The following is a 23,787-nucleotide window of genomic DNA, read 5'->3' as shown; positions in this document are numbered from 1 at the left end:
CTGTCTTTAGCTCCACCTGGGATGAGCACCTGGTCCACCTTTGGAAAGTTTTGGAGGCCCTGCAAAAGGCAGGCCTCACTATCAAGGCTTCAAAGTGCCAGGTAGAGCAGGGAAAGGTGGTTTATCTGGGACACCTGGTAGGTGGAGAACAGATTGCACCACTTCAGGGGAAAATCCAAACAATCATGGATTGGGTTCCCCCTACAACTCAGACCCAGGTGAGAGCCTTCTTAGGCCTCACATGGTATTACAGGAGATTCATTAAAAACTATGGCTCCATAGCAGCCCCTCTTAATGATCTCACTAGTATGAAGATGCCTAAAAAGGTATTATGAACAGCCAGCTGTCAGAAAGCTTTTGAGGAGCTCAAACAGGCCATGTGCTCTGCACCTGTCCTAAAAAGCCCATGTTACTCCAACAAATTAATTGTTCAAAATGATGCATCTGAATTAGGGGTAGGGGCAGTCTTATCACAACTGAATTCTGAGGGCCAGGATCAACCAGTTGCTTTTATCAGCAGAAGGTTGACCCCTAAAGAAAAGCGTTGGTCTGCCATAGAGAGGGAGGCCTTTGCTGTGGTCTGGGCACTGAAAAAGTTGAGGCCATACCTGTTTGGCACTCACTTTATTGTTCAGACAGACCACAAACCTCTACTTTGGCTAAAACAAATGAAAGGTGAAAATCCTAAATTGTTGAGGTGGTCCATATCTCTACAGGGAATGGACTATACAGTGGAACATAGACCTGCGAGTACCCACTCCAATGCAGATGGACTCTCCAGATATTTCCACTTAGACAATGAAGACTCATCAGGTCATGGCTAGTCTTATTGTCCTTCATTTGGGGGGCGGTTGTGTAGGAAAGTACCATCTTGCCTGGCATGTTACCCCCATATTTCACTGTATATATGTTGTTTTAGTCAATGTGTCACTGGGACCCTGTCAGGCAGGGCCCCAGTGCTCATAAGTATGTGCCCTGTATGTGTCCCCTGTGTGATGCCTAACTGTCTCACAGAGGCTCTGCTAACCAGAACCTCAGTGGTTATGCTATCTCTGCTTTCCAAATTTGTCACTAACAGGCTAGTGACTAAATTTACCAATTCACATTGGCATACTGGTACACCCATATAATTCCCTAGTATATGGTACTGAGGTACCCAGGGTATTGGGGTTCCAGGAAATCCCTATGGGCTGCAGTATTTCGTTTGCCACCCATAGGGAGCTCTGACAATTCTTACACAGGCCTGCCAGTGCAGCCTGAGTGAAATAACGTCCACGTTATTTCACAGCCATTTACCACTGCACTTAAGTAACTTATAAGTCACCTATATGTCTAACCTTTACCTAGTGAAGGTTGGGTGCAAAGTTACTTAGTGTGTGGGCACCCTGGCACTAGCCAAGGTGCCCCCACATTGTTCAGGGCAAATTCCCCGGACTTTGTGAGTGTGGGGACACCATTACACACGCACACTATATATAGGTCACTACCTATGTATAGCGTCACAATGGTAACTCCGAACATGGCCATTTAACATGTCTAAGATCATGGAATTGTCACCCCAATACCATTCTGGTATTGGGGGGACAATTCCATAATCCCCCGGGTCTCTAGCACAGTACCCAGGTACTGCCAGACTGCCTTTCCGGGGTCTCCATTGCAGCTGCTGCTGCTGCCAACCCCTCAGACAGGTTTCTGCCCTCCTGGGGTCCAGGCAGCCCTGGCCCAGGAAGGCAGAACAAAGGATTTCCTCTGAGAGAGGGTGTTACACCCTCTCCCTTTGGAAATAGGTGTGAAGGGCTGGGGAGGCGTAGCCTCCCCCAGCCTCTGGAAATGCTTTGATGGGCACAGATGGTGCCCATCTCTGCATAAGCCAGTCTACACCGGTTGAGGGACCCCCCAGCACTGCTCTGGCGCAAAACTGGACAAAGGAAAGGGGAGTGACCACTCCCCTGAGCTCCTCCAGTGTGTCCCAGACCTCTGCCATCTTGGAAACAGAGGTGTTGGGGGCACACTGGACTGCTCTAAGTGGCCAGTGCCAGCAGGTGACGTGAGAGGCTCCTTCTGATAGGCTCTTACCTCTCTTGGTAGCCAATCCTCCTAACTTGGTAGCCAAACCTCCTTTTCTGGCTATTTGGGGTCTCTGCTTTGGGGAATTCTTCAGATAACGAATGCAAGAGCTCACCAGAGTTCCTCTGCATCTCCCTCTTCACCTTCTACCAAAGGATCGACCGCTGACTGCTCAGGACGCTTGCAAAACCGCAACAAAGTAGCAAGACGACTACCAGCAACATTGTAGGGCCTAATCCTGCTGGCTTTCTCAACTGTTTCCTGGTGGTGCATGCTCTGGGGGTAGCCTGCCTTCACCCTGCACCAGAAGCTCCGAAGAAATCTCCCGTGGGTCGACGGAATCTTCCCCCTGCTAACGCAGGCACCAAAAGACTACAACACTGGTCCTCTGGGTCCCCTCTCATCCTGACGAGCGTGGTCCCTGGAACACAGCAACTCTGTTGAAGTGACTCCCACAGTCCATTGACTCCTCAGTCCAAGTTTGTTGGAGGTAAGTCCTTGCCTCCCCACGCTAGACTTCAAAGCTGTGTACCGCGTGATTTGCAGCTGCTCCGGCTCCAGTGCACTCTTCCAGGATTTCCTTCGTGCACAGCCAAGCCTGGGTCCCCGGCACTCCACCCTGCAGTGCACAACCTTCTGAGTTATCCTCCGGCATCGTGGGACTCCCTTTTGTGACTTCGCGTGGACTCCGGTTCACTTTTCATCTGAGTGCCTGTTGGGGTACTTCTGCGGGTGCTACCTGCTTCTGTGAGGGCTCCCTGAGTTGCTGGGCGCCCCTACTGTCTCCTCCTCCAAGTGGCGACATCCTGGTCCCTCCTGGGCCACAGCAGCCCCCAAAAACCTCTACTGCGACCCTTGCAGCTAGCAAGTCTTGTTTGCAGTCTTTCTGCGTGGGAACACCTCTGCAAGCTTCATTGCGATGTGGGACATCCGTCTTCCAAAGGAGAAGTCTCTAGTCCTCTTCTTTCTTGCAGAACTTCAAGCTTCTTATAACCGGTGGCAGCTTCCTTGCAGCTTCAGCTGGCATTTCCTGGTCTCCTGCCCACTCTCAACACTGTTGCGACTATTGGACTTGGTCCCCTTGTCTTACAGGTACTCAGGTCCGGAAATCCACTGTTGTTGCATTGCTGGTGTTTGTTCTTCCTGCTGAATCCCCCTATCAGGACTTCTGTGCTTTCGGGGAGTAGTAGGTGCACTTTACACCTACTTTTCAGGGTCTTGGGGTGGGGTATTTTTCTAACCCTCACTGTTTTCTTACAGTCCCAGCGACCCTCTACAAGCTCACATAGGTCTGGGGTCCATTTGTGGATCGTATTCCACTTTTGGAGTATATGGTTTGTGTTGCCCCTATACCTATGTGCTCCTATTGCAATCTACTGTAACTTTACATTGCTTGCATTACTTCCTTTTGCTATTACTTGCATAGTTTTGGTTTGTGTACATATATCTTGTGTATATAACTTATCCTCATACTGAGGGTACTCTCTGAGATACTTTTGGCAAATTGTCATAAAAATAAAGTACCTTTATTTTTGGTAACTCTGTGTATTGTGTTTTCTTATGATGTTGTGCATATGATACAAGTGGTATAGTAGGAGCTTTACATGTCTCCTAGTTCAGCCTAAGCTGCTTTGCCATAGCTACCTTCTATCAGTCTAAGGTGCTAGAAACACCTCTTCTACACTAATAAAGGATAACTGGACCTGGCACAAGGTGTAAGTACCTCTGGTACCCACTACAAGCCAGGCCAGCCTCCTACACTAGGTATCAAAAATGTAAGTGGTTCACAGTTCAATCTGAGATCTAATTGTATATAAAGGGGAAAACAGTGCCATATGTTAAAGACACGCTAATTACATTTTTAAATTCTTACATTTTGAACATGCAATTTATATCCCAAATATTTTGAAGATTCTATGTGTACTTGACACTTAGGGATATCCCAGATCACTAGTTTGGCTTTTGCTCAGTTTTGAAACTATTTAAAGACCTGGACAGAGCGGGCAATTGCCTTGCACAATCTTGCATGGGGTCTGGCCCCTGCTCACCCTTCACAAGCTCGAACAGTGGACCATTGCACCAGAAGACTTTGCCAACGTGGATGGGTGTTGCTTGTTCAACCACTTGACAGTGCCTCTTCTGTTTATCTCCTGTGTGCAGAGACAACTCCCCAGGTACCCAATACCTTCCGTTAGTCTTGCTGGACCCATCTTGTCTGATTTTAGGAATTGTCCCACCTTGTTCTTCTCTTCCTTATTTATCCAGTTCTTAGCAACAACCCTGTGAATCACTTGCTGTGGATCTCCCATTTGATCTCGATTTCATCCTCCTCTTTTATTATCTTTGATTGGTAGTCCGGGCTCCCTTTTCTGAGATAAATGTAGAGTCCCAGACATACACTCTAGTGCTGTAAGACTACAGACAAGTTGTGGGTACCTCACATCCTGACATTAGGTGTGAGACTGTTGCCCACTCCATCTGCCCTGCCTCTTTAATTTTTTTTAGGGTGAAAGTTCATGGGCGATTGGGGTAAGCCAGGTGTTTTGTTCAATTTGGGGTACGCCAGGTGTTTTGTTCAATTTGTTTAAACTAGCATATGGTTGATTACCTTATGGTTTCCCAAGCTGTTTGCCAGGGGTTTTAAAATATTCATAAACATAATCAAAATGTTGCTGTTACTTTCTCTTTAATAAAGATTGAGTAGATTTGGGTAGGGGTGATGGCCTTGTCGCAGTAATGAAGGGCATTAATTTACAATTGAACAAGGACTTAATGTGACACCTGAATGTAGCATACCAGGAGGCAATCACAAAAAGACCACAATGAATAAATAGTGCTATGTTGAAAAAACAGTAAATAAATGCACTGACAACATAGTGAGGCATGGCATCTCTTGCGTGTGTCTGTAGAACTGAAATTTGTTCTTGAATTTTTGTCCTGAATTTTGACCCTTTGTCCTGAATTTTGACCCTTTGTCCTGAATTTTTGACAGTCCTGTCCACAATTTGCCTCAATGCCAGGTGGTCACCCTAGCCTAATCCTGCCATCCAGTTTGGCTAATACAATACGTTTTCCACTTACGAGAACTTCAAAATATCTATATTTATTTTATTCAGATTATTAATTATGTTTTTATTGTTTCACTGATATTGGCACCAGAAAAACTCCTTACTTAGTCACATTAACATGCCAGAGGACTAATATTCAATTGATGGCACTTCCGGTGAGGCTCATTTGCTGTGATGTCACGTTGTATACTAATTAGAGGTGTCTCCCACATTCCCTTTCAGCCCAGAGACGGAAAAAATCCTAGAACCGAACCTATGTACTGTCGAGAAAAATGCAGAGAAAACGGGAGAATGTTGCAAACTACATCACCCTGCATGCACTGGCACACTGTCAGTCACACCTGCGTAATTATTACCACCTGCTTTCATGACTCAGGAATGCAGGGGGAGGTGCCAGGAGAAGGGTAGGGAGTGTTTTGGTGGGGGCGGAGAGGGGCACTCAGAGAAGACAGGAAAGAACAGGCTAGGAGCTGATTGACCGCCTCAAAAGCTCTGTTTGTCCGAGTGAGAAGAGCACCCCACCGGTGAGTCATTTTTGTTCGTGTCTCTGGTACAGGCGGAGCATTGCGGAAGTCGTGACTTTCTGCGATCTGCAAACTTTGTGGGGAGGCAGTAATCGGATTCTTTGGCCCTGTACTCGTGACGAGTAAGCGACTTTTTCAGGTTTCGGCTTTCTGTGGGTAACTCGATATACTTTTGAGGTACACGGCGATTTTCATCTCTTTATGTGCGTGACGTTCCCACGCTGCAATATCCCCATATGCCGTTTTCTCCGTTCTCGACTTTTTTTTTTCTGCGCGCAACTTTTACTTGAATAGCTAATTCATGTACCTGAAAAGTAGTGTACAGTGGCAAACCGTAGTTGGACAATTTGTGAATTAATTTTCCGTTTCAGGGCTGACTGCAAACCTGCCATATTTCCTACTCCTCTGCAGTGGGGGCTGGCAGCTTTAGCGGGGAGGGGGGCGGGCGGGCGGGCGGGAAGCACACACACACACACACACACACACGCACGCACGCACACAGGCATGCACATCCATTAAAAACAACCCTCATAACATTCAAACATGCACGCTCTCACCAAACATTCATTTTAAAAGTTCACACCCATTCATTCTTTCACACGCACGCACATCCATTAACAACACTTATAAACATTCAAACATGCATACACCAAACATTCATTTTAAAACATCACACACACTCATTCTTTCACACATGCATGCACATCAGTTAACACTCATAACATTCAAACATGCATGCACGCACCAAACATTCATTTTTAAACATCGCGCACGCACACCTTCACCCTCGAAGTCCCAGGAGGGTTGGGACTGCTGCCTTCCCTCATTGACTGACCTTAGGGAGTCCCAACCTCGTCATAGAGTGGGATGGGGTCAGTGAGACTGCTGACCCCACCCCACCCTGTGACGAAGTGTCACTGATTGACACTTGCCTTGGGCGCTTCAGGGCTTAAACCTGAAGCACCCGGGTCGAAGTCAATGTGTGACGCTTTCCTCGTCACCCAGGGGAGGGCCTCGAGGCGCCATTGCTGAGCTGACGAGGCCACGCCCATAGGAGCTGTGACCTCCTCAGCCCAGCAAAGTTCAGCTCAGACAGCCAGGAGTCTGCGCAAATCGCTCATGTCTCACTCCTGGCTGGCTGAGCTGAAAATGAAGAGTGTCTGTCAGTTTGACCTTCGTTCAACCCGACAGACACTCTTCATGAGGGGCAAAAGTTGGGGGGGCGTGGCACCTCCGCCATAAAGGACGGGCTGCACCTGCTCCTCTGATTAGATAATGGTTGTTAGGAAATTAAAAAAGTGTCTCCATCAGATCTAGAGGGAATTGGTGGAATTTAACTGGAGAATTCTCTTTAACCCCTTCGTTGCTTTCCCACCCCCCTCCATCCACGTAGCCTGTTTTTGGGCTATTTGGGGTAGTTCGCGCTTAGGCCCTATCACATTCTGTCCACATAAGCCATCAGCTCCAAATTTGCGTCCCCCCCCCCCCACCCCGCAAACATTCTGGGGATTCTAAAGGTACTCAGCGGTTTTGGATTCCCTTGGAGGGGATGGATAAATTAGCCAAAATACATCTGTTTTTTGGGAAAAATAGTGCTGCCAAAGAAAGCGTCTGTTTTTTTTCTCTGCAAATGACATCAGCAAAGGGTTTGCGGTGCTAAAATTTACTTGAACATACCCCATTTTTCCTATTTTCTGTGTGCTTTAAACCTCTTTCCAGTTAGTGGCAGAAATGGGTGTGAAACCAATTGTGGCTCTCAGAAAGCTATACAGTTCTGAAATGTAGACAAAATTCTGATTTCACCAGTGGATAATTTGTGTAGCTTCTTCAAGGTTTTCCTGTAGAAAGTAACACTTGAAATAAAAAAAATATTGACATTGAGTTGGAAAAAACCCAGCCATTTGTGTCTACGTTTTCATCTATAACTTTTTCTAAGTTTGGCAGATTTTGGAAAGCAATTTACTTTTACGTCCGCTGGACCCTTTTGGTTGCAAGGATGTATAGGGCTTGTATGTTCACCAAGAACCCGAGGTACCCAGAGCCAATAACTGAGCAGCACCTTGCAATCGTTTTTCATTATGTGTACTGGTATACAGCAATTAATTTGGTAAAATATCAAGAGTAAAAAAATAGGTATCAAGGAAAGCTATGTATTTCTGAAATGGGCACAAGATACGGAATTTAGAATCAGTAGTATTTGCACATCTCTGAATTCGTGGGTACCTATACTAGCATGTGAATTAGATCGTATTTCTCAAAATGACTTCTTTCTTAGACACAGTCTTACATTTCGAAGGCGCAAATGCAGAGAAATAAAATTGGTAATATTACTTGTTCTACTATTCTGTGTTCCCCAAGTCTCCTTACTAAAAATGGTACCTTGCTTGTGTGGGTAGGCCTAGTGCCCATGACAGGTAACGGCTCAAACGCAACATGGACACACCACATTTTTCCACTGAAAACTTATGTTTTTTGCAATGTTCCTTGGTGTGGATTTTGAACAAAGGTGTTTTTTATTTTTTTTATTTTATTTTTTTAAATGATAATATATACGTTTTAGACTGACTCTTTGGCACCAACACAAGTCAGTTATAATTTTTTCGGGAGTCCGAGGGGAATGCTGAGTGGTAAAATAATGTGGTTTTATTTCTGTTTCTGGAAGAATATGGCACAGAAATACAAAGCAAATGTGTGATTTTAGTCACATTTTGAGGTTTGCAGGGCATTGTGGGTAAGAGGTAGGAAAATGGGTTGGGATCCACCAGCCGCACACCACCATGTACTCCCCTAGGTGTCTAGTTTTCGATCATATCTAGGGTTGGCAGTTTTTCCCTCAACAAGAAGCGAGCATGTGACCAAATCTACTTCTTGTTGTCGGGAATCCCCAAGGTGCCTCCTGCGTTATCTGTCAGCATCCCCAGGGATTAGGGTTAAATCATATCTCTGTTCTTGGTTAAACCTTCATGTTTCTAAGTAAACATAATGTGCTGTGTTACACAATTTGTTTTATCAGTCCTTGTTTTACCAATGCTTGTTTGCTAATGTGAGCAGGTGTAAACATGTCCTTCTAAGTGGGTGTGGTGTAGATATGTGCTTGTAATTGGGTATGGTAACTCATCCACATGTGAAAACTGAACTGCTTTCCTGATTGGCTATAAATAGCAGAGTGAAGCATGCCTCCCTGCTTGGCTTTGATTTGCTTCCTGATCTCAGCATCTGATTTGGCAGTCCAGTCCCTGCTGTCATCCTCGTATTCAAGACTTTTGAGGTAATTCTTTTCTTCGTTCCTGTACCACCTGACACCAGGCATTCGTCCAGCACTCCGGAAAAGACTGCAGTTAAGTCATTAGTAATCTCCATGGAGTTTGCTCTTTGAGCCCCGCTCTTTCCTAGAACAGCTGGTGTATTTCAGACCTTATATTTTGGCAGAGTGCTTATTTTGAAAAGACAAATGCATTTCTGAACATTCTACATTATTATTGTAGTTACTTGCCTAAATGTGCTTCAGAAAATCTGCTTGACCTCGAAGTACTACAAAAAGTGACAGTGCAATTTTAAAAGAGAATTTACGTGACTTTTCTTTCTCTAATAGCATAACTCTTGGATTTAAATTGTCATTCATACCTGTGTTTCAGGTTTGAGGAATTTGCTTTTGAAGGGTTTTTCACACACACACAGTGAAACCAAACCAAACTGTGCCACCCTAACTGTTTAAACCCAGAGTGGACATTTGTATTTCTTGGATTGTTTTTGTTTCTTTTAGTTTAACCCTATGCATGCAGGAAAGTTATACGTGATATAATAATTGCCCTTGTTTGTCTTTCTTGTATAAGTGCAACCACAGTTCTAATTGTAGTGTGCAACAGTGAATCTCTGTGAAGCCAGCCCTAGTGTCGCAGTACTTATTGTTATGGTACTCAGTTTGGGTTTTTCGTAATGCAGTGTTAGTAATTGTGCCAATAGTTATTATTATCCAAGAAAAGTGCTGGAGCATCCCGGTGTTCTTCTACTATTCCCGTGCCCATATCGGAAAGAGAGATTCAGTTTCAAGGAAGTTGAGTGCACTAACTCTACTATCACGCTGTCAACAACGAGCTGCCCCCGCGAAGATACAGGGTGCATGGCTGGACCGGCAAGATGTGGCAGTGTTTTTGTCTCTTTCTCTTCCACTCCCCTCCCTTTCTTTTTGGGACGCCTGCCGGGGTTTCTGTGTCCACCAGGAAGTGCTGCAAGGTGTTCCAGGAGGTTGGGGCATACCATCGCCCCTGCGGACATCCTGCTTGTCAGGTGAGTGGCCCGTCTCGACATAAAGCCAAGCCACAACATACAGAGTTACCTGGGCGATTGATTCCTCAATGGGTACTTTCAAAGGTTTAGCAGAGGCTTTACCAGCTGATCAGGATGCTCCATCTTTATTAGATTTAACTTGGGCCCTAGCGGGATTACAGAAGGAAGTTCTTTCCTTAAAACAAGAGAACCTGGAGTTGCACACTGAACTACAGTGGTATAAACCACAAGACACCCCCTGGAGAGGAGTCAAACTAAAACAAAGATCTCCAGTACTACAGGCCCCTTGGTTTGAGCCGTCTAATCATGTTCCTAGACCCGATTCAGGCCCAATGACTTCCACCACACAGCCCATGCAGGGAATGGTCACAACACCAACCCCTGTGCCCTTCTTTCCGGAGGAGCGGTTTTTTTGAGATAGTACCAAGTTCAACATTATTCTTAACCAGTGCCAGCTACAGTTTTTGTGTCTGGCAGCTACATTCCCCAACGATGCTGCAAAGGTAGATTTTATTATCTATTATTTGGGAGGCAGTGCAGCTAATTGGTCTATTTCCGCTGGTGGAGCACAATGACCCTATACTGTATGATTTCAACCGGTTCAAGGAAGCCTTGCGGAAACTGTTTGCCAAACACCTCCTTCGTGCAAGCCAGTGACAATGAGTTGCTGAATTTGCACCAGAGAAACAAGGATCTACTGTCCTATATCACCTCTTTCGATCGGTTGGTGGCAGAGACTAAGTGGTCCGAGGAGAAGGTGACCTCCCTCTTCTATCGTGGCCTTCGGGACAATCTCAAGGATGTTCTAGCCCAAATTGTGGAACCTCCTACGGAGTGTTCCGACTTCATTGACCTGGTGGTACGATTGGCTCACCGCTTGAGTGATCGTAAGGGAGAAAAATTCCAGGGTGACACACGCTTAGTGGTGCTCAAAACTGAGAAAAAGGAGTCCACCATTCCCACTCCTGATACACCTGAGCCCATGCAAATTGGCAGTGTGCGGGCCCACTATCTAAGGAAGAGAAAGAATGTAGGAAAACATTGAAACTGTGTTTATACTGCGGTAAGGCAGGGCATTTTGCTCGGGAATGTCCTAACAAGCCTACTGCTCCAAAGAAAGCCATCGGAGCGGTAACAGGGTCTGATTTCTCTCTTCCTGACCAGGCGGAAAACTAACTGGCTCAATAACTTCTGAGACCATTTTATCGAGCTCTTCTTTCAATATGGTCTCACATCTTCTGGCTAATACCATCAGTCCAGTACCTCGACATCTAACTCTTGTTGTGACGTTAGTGTTGTCCCCTCAGGTTCGTAAGGTCATTCCAATATTGCTTGACTCTCTGGCTACCAGAAACTTTTTAGACTTGGGTTTGGCTAAAACCCTAAATATTACGACTGTCAGAAAAGACATCCCTGAACCAGTCAGAGCCGTGGATGGTTCAGACTTGTCCTACGGGCTTATCGTTTATCAAACAATACCCTTGCCCATGCTTTGTGCAAACAACCATACAGAACAAATTCAGTTTGATCTCATAGATACCCCAGTATTTGGAGCCATTTTGGGGATACCCTGGCTTCAGTTACACAATCCCAAAATTGACTGGGCAGCAATGACCGTGACATTAGACTCTAAACATTGCTGGCACTCTTGTTACCAAGACAAACCATTACTAGTGACACCCTTGTATTGTGGGTCCACACATAGTACGGCTTTATAGCTGAACGACACAATGGCCGTTCCTGCACCGTATAAAGACTTCCATGATGTCTTGAGTGAACAGAGGGCTACCCAGCTGCCGCCACATAGGTCATACTATTGTCGTATAGACTTGATTCCAGGGGCAACGCTACCATGTAGTAGGGTATATGCTCTTTCTGAGCCTGAGAATTGACACCTGCAAGACTACCTGGATGATCTATTGGGTAAGGGTTTCATTCGTCATTCAACACCACCAGTATCATCGGCTTCCAAGAAGAATCGTGAGCTGCGCGCCTGTATAGATTATCGTGCAGTGAACAAAGTGACCATAAAAAATCAGTATCCACTTTCGTTGAGCCCGGTACTTTTAGATCAGGTACGTTAGTCGACCATTTATACTAAACTCAACCTCCGGGCGCCTACCACTTGATCCGAGTGATGAAGGGGGATGAGTGGAAGACTGCTTTCCGAACTAAATTCGGACTCTTCGAGTACACAGTGATGCCCTTCGGGTTGTGTAACGCTCCTGCAGCGTTTTAATTTTTCATCAATGAAGTGCTGCAGGAGTTTCTGGGTATCTGTGTAGTGGTATACATACATGACGTTTTGATCTATTCGTCTACCACTGAGGAACATATAGGACATGGAAGAGCGGTTTTACAACGGCTTCGTGAGCATCATCTGTTCGCCAAGCTGTTAAAAAAAAAAATATATAATTCAAGCTACAACTGTAGAATTCCTGGGATATCTGATCTCTCCCGATGGAATTTCCATGGATAGGTCCAAGGTACAGGCCATCCTGGATTGGGTAGCCCCAAGATCCATCAAGGAAGTGGAACAGTTTTTGGGCTTCGCAAATTTTTATCGGAGATTTATACCCCACTTTGCTACTGTGGTATCATAACTCATCTCCTACGAAAGGGGGTTCATTTCCTCTGGGATGCAGAAGCTGAGAAAGCCTTTCAACATCTTAAAAACACATTCACTGAAGCACCAATTCTCCACCATTCTGACCCGGCTCTTCCATTTTTCGTGGAAGCAGACGCTTCCCAAATGGCAGTGGGTGGTGTCTTGTCCCAATGAGATCCTGAGTCTGGGCATTTCCATCCAGTTGCTCACCTCTCAAAGAAATTGCTGCCCGCAGAGCACAATTACATGGTGGCGGAGCAGGAACTTCTGGCCATCAAGCTTGCCTTCCAGGAATGGCGTCACCACCTACTAGGAGCTAGACACACTGTAACTATTTACACAGATCACCATAATTTACATTTTTTTTTTTTTTCAAGCGTCCAAGGCCCTGACACCTCGTCAGTTACGCTGGCTTCTATTCTTTAACAAGTTTGACATCGTAATCACCTATAGGCCCGATACTACACAACAAAAGGCAGACACATTTTCTAGGATGGGTTTCCCCTCTGATGTTGCGCTAGAACAGGTCAGAAACATTATATCCCCAGAAAAAAATCATGTTCCTGTGCACTTCCCAAGAGTTCCTTGAGAAAATACGGGTAGCCCAACACAAGGTTCCCTGTTCAACTGATGTGGATGAAAAACAGGGTTTACTATACCATGCTGATCAGTTGTACCTCCCTACCAAAGAATTACGGGATACAGTGTTACACTGGGGACATGATTCTGTTCTTGCAAGTCACCTGGGTGAGAAAAAGATGTTAGACCTCTGTCAAAGATGGTTTTGGTGGCCCACACTTGTGCAGGATGTCAGAAGCTACGTCCAGACTTGTTCCACCTGTGTTCGGGCTAAAACCCCACATACTCCAGCCACAGGATTGTTACTTCCCATACCAATTCTAGTGTCCCCATGGCATGCCATAAGTATGGATTTTATTTCTGATCTCTCAGCTTCCAATGGACACTCTGTCATATGGGTGGTTGTAGATTACCTAACTAAATTGTCTAATTTTGTTCCATTAAAATGCCTCCCTACTGCTTCGAAGCTCTCTGATTTGTTTGTCCAACACATTGTACGGCTTCATGGGTTGCCCACTACAATTGTTTCTGATCGTGGCTCCCAATTTATATAACGGTTTTGGCGTGGCTTCTGTTCCTCTGTCGGTATGGATGTCCGCTTGTCCTCTACATATCATCCACAAACGAATGGACAGACGGAACGTGCCAACCAATCTCTGGAGCAAATCCTGAGATGTTACGTTGACACATGGTCTACTGAGTGGGGTAAGGCTTTACCTCTTGTTGAATTTGTATATGACAAGAGTGTCCACATGGCTACAGGAGTATCCTCATTTTGCTGTTTGTTTGATCTGCACCCAAGAATGCTACCTATAACTGGGTTCCAAACATCCACAAGAGTCCCATCAGTACAGAAACACCATAAAGAGTTACAGGAGATGCAAAAACAAGTACAACACCATTTAAAACTCTACCAAGCTCAAGTAAAAAAACAAGTAGACAAAAGGAGACCTGCTCCCTCTTATCAGATAGGAGATGTGGTGTGGCTCTCATAAAAAAATCTCCATCTTGAAGGATCCATAAAATTAAAACCCCGATTTCTAGGCCCTTTTCCTATTGTCAAACTCATCAATCCTTTGGTAGTAGAACTGACATTGCCAGATGATTTCAAGGTACCCCCCTGTGTTTCATGTGTTGTAACTCTGTCCCTATTCCCCTGATGCCAGCGATGTTCCACTACCTCCCCCGGTAAAAGTACAAGGGCAATGGGAATTTGAAGTGGCCAAATTCCATCTCCTGCACCCTTCCAAGCCCTGCCCTTTGAGAGGGTCCTTGGTGGGGAGGACTGTCAGGAATCCCTAAGGTGTCTCCTGCGTTATCCGTCAGCATCCCCAGGGATTAGGGTTAAATCACATCTCTGTTCTTGGTTAAACCTTCATGTTTTTAAGTTAACATAATGTGCTGTGTTAGACAATTGTTTTTATCAATGCTTGTTTTACCAATGCTTGTTTGCTAATGTAAGCAGGTGTAAACATGTGCTTCTAATTGGGTGTGGTGTAGACATGTGCTTCTAATTGGACATTGTGACTCATCCACATGTGGAAGCTCAGCTGCTTTCCTGATTGGCTATAAATAGCAGAGTGAAGCATGCCTCCCTGTTTGGCTTTGTTTTGCTTCCTGATCTCAGCATCTGATTTGGCAGTCCAGCCCCTGCTGTCCTCCTCGTATTCAGGACTTTTGAGGCAATTCTTTTCTTCGTTCCTATACCAGCTGACACCAGGCATTCCTCTAGCACTCCGGAAAAGACTGCAGCTAAGTGACTAGTATTCTCCAGGGAGTTTGTTCTTTGAGTGCCGCGCTTTCCTAGAACAGCTGGTGTATTTTGTCAGAGTGCTTCTCTTCAAGAGACAAACGCATTTCTGAACATTCTACATTATTATTGTAGTTACTTGCCTAAATGTGCTTGAGGAAATCTGCTTGAGCTCAAGTACTACAAAAAGTAACAGTGCAATTTTAAAAGAGCATTTATGTGACTTTTCTTTCTCTAATAGCATAACTCTTGGATTTAAATTGTGTCATTCATGCCTGTGTTTCAGGTTTGAGGAATTTGCTTTTGAAGTTTTTTTTTTTTTTTCACACACCGTGAAACCAAACTGTGCCACCCTAACTGTTTAGACCCAGAGTGGACGTTTGTATTTCTTGGATTGTTTTGTTCTTTTAGTTTACCCCCATGCATACAGGAAAGTTATACGTGCTATAATTAATCCCCTCGTTTGTCTTTCTTGTGCATGATAATTGCAACCACAGTTCTAATTGTAGTGTGCAACAGTGAATCTCTTATTGTTATGGTACTCAGTTGGGGTTTTTGGTAATGCAGTGTTAATAATTGTGCCAACAGTTATTATTATTATCCAAGAAAAGTGTTGGAGCATCCCGGTGTTCTTGTACCACTCCCGTGACCCTATCCGAAAGAGAGTTTCAGTTTCAAGGAAATTGAGTGCACTAGCTCTACTGTCACTCTGTCAACAACGACCTGCCCCCAGAAGATACAGGGTGCCTGGCTGGACCGGCAAGACGTGGCAGTGTTTTGTCTCTTTCTCTTCCACTCACCCTTTCCTTTTGGGACATGTGCCGGGGTTTCTGTGTCCACCAGGAAGTGCTGAAAGGTGTTCCAGGAGGTCGGGGGGGGCCATACCATCGCCCCTGCAGACATCCTGCTTTTCAGGTAAGTGGCTCCGTGTCGACACTTGTGACGTCCCAAACATTCAAATTGTTTAAAAAAAACAAAAAACACAGTTAGGTTTTGTTAAAAAAAAAAAAAACCTCACCTTCCAACCTAGTTGGTGGCATGCTTCATCATTGGGGTTGTAGGAAGGTAGCCTCTTTCTAGCCTTGCTACCCCCAATTTTGGCCTGTTTGTGAGTATATGTCAGGGTGTCTTCACTGTCTCACTGGGATCCTGCTAGCCAGGGCCCAGTGCTCATAGTGAAAAACCCTATGTTGTCAGTATGTTTGTTATGTGTCACTGGGACCCTGCTAGCCAGGACCCCAGTGCTCATAAGTTTGTGGCCTATATGTGTTCCCTGTGTGGTGCCTAACTGTATCACTGAGGCTCTGCTAACCAGAACCTCAGTGGTTATGCTCTCTGCTTTCTAAATTTGTCACTGCAGGCTAGTGACTAAATTTACCAATTCTCATTGGCACACTGGTACACCCGTATAATTCCCTTGTATATGGTACTTAGGTACCCAGGGTATTGGGGATCCAGGAGATCCCTATGGGCTGCAGAATTTCTTTTGCCACCCATAGGGAGCTCAGATAATTCTAACACAGGCCTGCCACTGTAACCTGAGTGAAATAACGTCCACGTTATTTCACAGCCATTTTTCACTGCACATAAGTAACTTATAAGTCACCTATATGTCTAACCTTCACTTAGTGAAGGTTGTGTGCCAAGTTACTTAGTGTGTGGGCACCCTCGCACTAGCTAAGGTGCCCTCACATCATTCAGGTCAAATTCCCTGAACTTTGTGAGTGCGGGGACACCATTACACGCGTGCACTATACATAGGTCACGACCTATGTATAGTGTTACAATGGTAACTCCAAACATGGCCATGTAACATGTCTAAGATCATGGAACTGTCACCTCCATACCATTCTGGTATTGGGGGGGCAATTCCATGAGCCCCCTGGTCTCTAGCACAGAACCCGGGTACTGCCAAACTGCCTTTCCGGGGTTTCTACTGCAGCTGCTGCTGCTGCCAACCCCTCAGACAGGATTCTGTCCCCCCTGGGGTCCAGGCAGCCCTGGCCCAGGAAGGCAGAACAAAGGATTTTCTCTGAGCGAGGGTGTTACACACTGTCCCTTTGGAAATAGGTGTGAAGGGCTGGGGAGGAGTAGCCTCCCCCAGCCTCTGGAAATGCTTTGATGGGCACAGATGGTGCCCATCTCTGCATAAGGCAGTCTACACTGGTTCAGGGATCCCCCAGCCCTGCTCTGGTGCGAACCTGGACAAAGGAAAGGGGAGTGACCACTCCCCTGACCTGCACCTCCCAGGGGAGGTGCCCAGAGCTCCTCCAGTGTGTCTCAAACCTCTGCCATCTTGAAAACAGAGGTGTTGGGGACACACTGGACTGCTCTGAGTGGCCAGTGCCAGCAGGTGACATCAGAGACCCCCTCTGATAGGCTTTTACCTTTCTTGGTAGCCAATCCTTCTTTCTTGGTAGCCAAACCTCCTTTTCTGGCTATTTAGGGTCTCTCCTCTGGGGTATTCCTCAGATAACGAATGCAAGAGCTCACCAGAGTTCCTCTGCGTCTCCCTCTTCGACTTCTACCAAGGATCGACCGCTGACTGCTCCAGGACACCTGCAAAACCGCAACAAAGTAGCAAGAGGACTACCAGCAACATTGTAGCGCCTCATCCTGCCGGTTTTCTCGCCTGTTTCCTGGTAGTGCATGCTCCAGGGGTCACCTGCCTTCACCCTGCACTGGAAGCCAAGAAGAAATCTCCTGTGGGTCGACGGAATCTTCCCTCTGCTAACGCAGGCACCAAAAGACTGCATCACTGGTCCTCTGGGTCCCCTCTCATCCTGACGAGCGTGGTCCCTGGAATACAGAAACCCTATCCAAGTGACTCCCACAGTCCAGTGATCCTTCAGTCCAAGCTTGGTGGAGGTAAGTCCTTGCCTCCACATGCTACACTGCAAACCTGTGTACTGCGTGATTTGCAGCTGCTCCGGCTCCTGTGCACTCTTCCAGGATTTCCTTCGTGCACAGCCTAGCCTGGGTCCCCAGCACTCCGTCCTGCAGTGCTCAACCCTCTGAGCTAGCCTCCAGCGTCGTGGGACCCTCCTTTGTGACTCTGACCCAGCTCTGGTTCACAAATCTTCCAAGTGCCTGTTCGGGTACTTCTGTGGGTGCTACCTGCTTCTGTGGGGGCTCTCTGAGTTGTTGAGCGCCCCCTCTTTCTCCTCCTCCATGGGGCGACGTCCTGGTCCTTCCTGGTCCCCAGCAGCACCCAAAAACCTCTAATGCGACCCTTGCACCTAGCAAGGCTTGTTTGCAGTATTTCTGCGTGGGAACACTTCTGCAACCTTCATCGCGATGTGGGATATCTCCCATCCAAAGGAGAAGTTCCTAGTCCTCTTCTTTCTTGCAGAACTGCAAGCTTCTTCCATCCAAAGGCAGATTCCTTGCAACTTCATCCGGGGTTTCCTGGGCTCCTGCCCTCCCTGGACACTATTGCGACTCTTGGACTTGATCCCCTTGCCTTGCAGGTCCTCAGGTCCAGGAATCCACATTCAGTGTCCTGCTGGTGTTTGTTCTTGCAGAATCCCCCTATCACGACTATTGTGTCCTTTTGGGTTAGTAGGTGCACTTTACTCCTACTTTTCAGGGTCTTGGGGTGAGGTATCTTGGACACCCTGACTGTTTTCTTACAGTCCCAGCGACCCTCTACAAGCTCCCATAGGTCTGGGGTCCATTCATGATTCGCATTCCACTTTTGTAGGATATGGTTTGTGTTGCCCCTAGACCTATGTTCACATATTGTAATTCTACACTGTATGCATTACTTTTCTGACTCTTACCTGTTTTGGGTTTGTGTATATATAACTTGTGTATATTACTTACCTTCTTACTGACGGTACTCACTGAGATACTTGTGGCATATTGTCATAAAAATAAAGTACCTTTATTTTTAGTATATCTGTGTATTGTGTTTTCTTATGCTATTCTGCATATGACACCAGTGGTATAGTAGGAGCTTTGCATGTCTCCTAGTTCAGCCTAAGCTGCTTTGCCATAGCTACCTTCTATCAGCCTTAGCTGCTAGAAACACCTCTTCTACACTAATAAGGGATAACTGGACCTGGAACAGGGTGTAAGTACCACATGGTACCCACTATAAGCCAGGCCAGCCTCCTACAGGGGTCACACCCAGACACCTAGCATGTTAGAGGTGGGCTTCGACGCTTGATTACAGCGGGTCAGGTTTTTTTCATGTGTTGATTTCCCTACTGAGAGAATTGCAATAAATATGTCTTGTGGCTATCCACCATTATTTTTACACATAGATCCTGGATTTGGCACAAGGGTGAGTGATGGTTCAATATTTTACATTTTATTAACAAGAGATTTCATAAAAACGAAATGCACTGTTACTAATTGAAAGGCCAAAAAAACTGAACCAATGACCCGCAGCTTGTGAACTATAAATGCACGTCAAAGCACCAACTGCTTTACAGTATATTCGCACATTTTTCATATGTGACACACACAAGAACATTCATGCCACCACCCACGGGCCCAGCACATTACAATACTCACATCAACAAACAGTGACATTCAGGGGCCCATCACTTTCATACAGTACACCCACATGCCTAACATGGCAATCATTCTGGCTGATGGAGTGTGTGGACTGTTGTTTGGCTAGCAGTGTTTGTAGTGACCAGCAGTGTTACAAATGGGGTCACTAGTTGGCAGTGGTTTGCCCTCAGGGATATTGAATTCCTGTCACGGACACCTGGGACATATTGTTTGGAGTCGAGGGCAACAAGTTTTCATTTTTATTTTGTCCTTGCGACAAGTAAGCCCAACCCCCTGCAGCACGAACCCTTTGGCTGCCAGTTTACAGTGAAGGGAACAGTCTGCATTTGAGGTCATATGTGTGTCCGTATGTTAATGCTGTTCAAACTTGTATTTATGCTTCATTAATGAAAAGCCTTTATTATTAGGGTAAGCGCTGTAAATAAACGTTTTTATGGTCACACAGCACTACTGACGGTGGTTCTCGAAAAACAAACCAGTGTGCATACGTGTTTGGAATGTTTAACACTGTGGCTAAGTAAAATGCTCCCATATTGCTATCTGATTAGATGAACATTTTTGCAGAAGCTTGTATGCTAGAATGATGATTCTTTGCTTTCATAATAAAATGTTCAGAAAAAATGCAAGTAGGAAAAAAAAGTTTTACTATTACATTTTAGGTGCTTTTTCTTTGAAGCATTTTTAGTAAAATGTCTTGATGCATGCTAGTATTTCCAAAAAATATTCTAAATGGAAAATCAGTGTAACAATTTTGAACAAGATTATGGGAAGCATGGAAATAAACAAGCACTGGCAAAGCCAACCGATCCAACATTTTTTGTGAATCTTTTGGTTTCGTCAATGCGTGTCTTGTTTGACATGGCTTTTGTAACCCTTTATTGTTGTGGGAGCTGCCAGGCCCTCACCATTTTAACAAACACTGACAGAAAGAAAAAAACGTTTTGGGTCTCAAAAAGAACACATTGCCACCAGTGGCATAACAAATGCCCCACAGCCCCCCTCCAGGGGTCCCCCTCAATACAGCATCTGCCCTGAGGGAGTCTGTGGGGGGGGGAGGGTCCCTCTGTAGGGGGGGGGGGGTTCCCTCCCATGTTCTTTGCAGGCCCCCCCCCCTTCCAGGTTCGTTACTCCACTGATTGCCACAGTAGTTCCTGACACTAAACAAAACTACATGGTGTGCCAATATGCTCCTTGTGGAAGAGCAGAATGCGATCACTTGCAGCAAAGCCAGCCGATAGAGGGAGAGAGAAATATAATTTTTATAAAAACAAAACATCTTTGTTAAGGCCAGACCTAATTAGGTGCCCAATTCTTAAAGAAAGTCCCAAAAGTGCACCCATGGTACATGTCTTTGAATTAGTGGCTTTTATGAATTCACAAGAACATACAGAAGCAGACCAGGAAATTGTACTCCTAGGAAATATTTATGAACAGTATTTTACCACAAGCAAATATGCATAGCTGCTCATGTGAAATCTATTGAGCGTTTACAAGTTCACGTTCCCTCCAACCACTTTTTTTCCCCCCCAACCCTGAAAGAACTTCTACGTCTGCCATTGTCAGGAGTAAATTTCCAACCTTTCTCATTATGGGAAAAGATTGGAGAAGAGCTGGTGGAAATCCTTAAAACATGGAAGTTAGTAGGTTTGCAGACTCAATGGCATTGCAGCCCTGGAACTATTGCTCACTGCTTCCTCCAGCCCCAGTATGTAAACCTGCGGAAAGGTGGCAAAATAAGGAAATTGCTATAGTAAGGATTGAAATTGCAAGCATTCAAGCCCACTATAGCAGTAGCCCTGGCATAATCAGAGAGGCTATTATCAGAGCTCTTACATGATGGGATTGCTGCCATAATTTGTCACCACACTACATGGCACCAAAGGGCCAAGTAGATTTTTTTTTCTACATGAGAAGTAGATTTAAGAAGCTACCTGTCCCATGGGCAAGTAGATATTTTATTAAATTACACACCCCTGGCACCCTGTCCATGTAGGGGCTCTCACTGTAGTCAGGGTAAGAGAGCCACAGGGATAAGAAAACCCCTGCTTACTCCCTTGGTTGCTTGTCACGAGCAGCCAGGCTTATCTCAGACTATTTGTAAAGTATTTAGACACACACTCAATAACACAGTGAAAACACCACTACAAAAGGACTCCACACCAGTTTAGAACAAAGAGCCAATATTTATCTAAATAAAGCAAGACCAAAACTACAAAAATCCAACATACACAAACAAAGATGACAATTTTTAAAGGTTAAATCTCAATAAAAGTGCTTAGAAACACAATAACTCCAACTGGGGCTATCACAACGCCGTTGACAGTCTTTAACTTTAAAATAACTTTATTTCGGCTAGAAGCCATAAAAGTAGACAATACAAAACATAAAATGATTAGTGAACATATCAGTTAACAAATATAAGGATAGAAGGATAACATTTTTTTATTTTTTATTTTTACAATACCCCCAAAGATATAAAAATATTAGGTCATTATAATTTGACTCCAATCAATTAAAACTTATCAAACTAAATAAATATAATCTAAAACCGAATTATTAAAAACACGTGATTATAACAATTCTCTAGTTCGTATCTCCCCTATGTTCTACAAGTACCTCACCGCTGAGGAACCAGTTTTATCATTTATCTCAGTTGCCTGGTATAAAGGGAGAAAATACAATAATTTACTTTAAGAATCCTAGAAGAATAATGGGGTCACAAATTTATAAAGAAACAAGCAAATCATCATTATTCTTTAAATCTAAGGATCCAGACCATTGTGTCTTTAGCTTCAGCCAGTTAAGACCTATTATGTAAATAAGTATAATCTAAAACCAATGTGTTAAAAATACATGTTTATAATAATTCTCTTGTTCTTATGGCCCATGCACTTCGCAAGTATCCCGCGACAGAAAAAACTATTTTATCATTTGTGTCAGTTGTTAGAAGTCGTAATGCTGTATTCCATTCCCTTATCCCAACTGCCCTACATAATGGAGCAATCCACTTTTTCCTAGGTACCAGATATCTAGGGCAGAAAAACATAAAGTGCGCGAGTGACTCTTTTGTCTTTTGACAATGATGGCAGTATATTGAATTGCAGTCCTCCGATCTCCATTGCGCTGTAAATGTCTTGAGCGGGAGGGTCCCTAGTCTAAACTTGATGAATAATGTTTTAGTATAGGGAGGATTTACATTATCAATATAGGCCTCAAATTTGGGGCTACATTTATGGTCTAAGAACTGTAGAGTCAGACTGCCATGATTTTTTAACCAAATTTGGGCCAAAATGTTCTCCCAGTAGCACCTTTTTACACGCTCCTTTATTTCCTTGGTCAAATTATGAGGAGCACTCCATACCTCCTCCATCTTAAGGAATTTACACGTATCTCTAATGTGTCTGAACCAAGGGATCTTTAGTACGCTGTCACTTGTGAGGAATTCGTCTAATGCTATATGGAGGGTGGACCGATACTCTGAGGTCCAAAGACGAATCCAATACATTAGTGGTCTTAGTGCAATTTCATTGTGTATTTCGTTTAGGGCTAAGTCAAATCTTAGTGGGGTGAGAGGGGTGCTCATCGGCAACTTCAAGAAGTTTCGTATAAAGCGGTTTTCTACCGTGGTCAGACACCTAGAATTAGTATGTCCCCAAAGCTCAGCACCATAAATTGAGGCTGCTACTGCCACTGCTTTGTAAACGGTGATGGCAGGTGTTATCTCCCCTTCACAAGTATTGGCTATTTCCCTCGCTATCACTGTTGACCTTTGCCTGAGTGCTGTCAGACTCTTCCTGATCTGTGCCGACCAACGTTGATCGTCACTTAACCTAATCCCCAAATAATCAAATTGGCTGACTCTCTTCACTGGTTGGCCTGCTATCATCATTTTGCCCCTAAATAGTTTATGCAGGTTAAAAACCATGAACTTAGATTTTGTTGGGTTAATTTTAAGCCCTCTGTTAAAACAAAAATTATAAAAGGTATCCAATTCATTTTGTAAGCCCATGGGTGTTCTTGAAATTAATAAAGTGTCATCGGCGAACATTAAAATAGGGACCGGGGTTCCAGCTAACCTTGGGGCATCATGATTACAATGTAGCAATTGGTCCGCAGCGCCGTTAATGTAAAGGTTAAACAGTGTTGGTGACAAAATGCACCCCTGCCTGACCCCTCTATCGACAGGTATAGCTTCCGTTAGGTCGCCGATTTCCAACAAAGAAGGTTAAACTTAAATACCTGGTCTATTGTGCTCAACCCTCTTCTGAAGCCTGCCTGAGAATCGGAGAGAATTTGGGAATCCTCTATCCATGTCTGTAATCTATTCAGTACTTGCTTGGTGAATATCTTCTGGCTAACATCAATAAGACTGATAGGCCT

General features: G+C 44.9%; 1 protein-coding gene across 19 annotated transcripts in view; it reads left to right on the top strand.

Annotated features, from left to right (window-relative positions):
- The first annotated feature begins 5,527 nt into the window (after positions 1–5,527).
- The window catches only part of PPP1R13L (protein phosphatase 1 regulatory subunit 13 like), a 680,831-nt gene continuing 662,571 nt past the window's right edge, over positions 5,528–23,787 (top strand). For 8 of the 19 annotated variants that reach the window (XM_069207781.1, XM_069207770.1, XM_069207771.1 and 5 more), the window contains exon 1: positions 5,534–5,659. The gene's annotated coding sequence lies outside the window, so the exon portion shown is untranslated. The other 11 variants (XM_069207788.1, XM_069207780.1, XM_069207769.1 and 8 more) reach the window with 4 other exon arrangements.

The sequence above is a fragment of the Pleurodeles waltl genome, chromosome 9, assembly GCF_031143425.1.
Source record: "Pleurodeles waltl isolate 20211129_DDA chromosome 9, aPleWal1.hap1.20221129, whole genome shotgun sequence".
In the NCBI taxonomy this organism is placed as follows: Eukaryota; Metazoa; Chordata; class Amphibia; order Caudata; family Salamandridae; genus Pleurodeles; species Pleurodeles waltl.
This window is presented reverse-complemented; position numbering and strand designations above follow the sequence as displayed.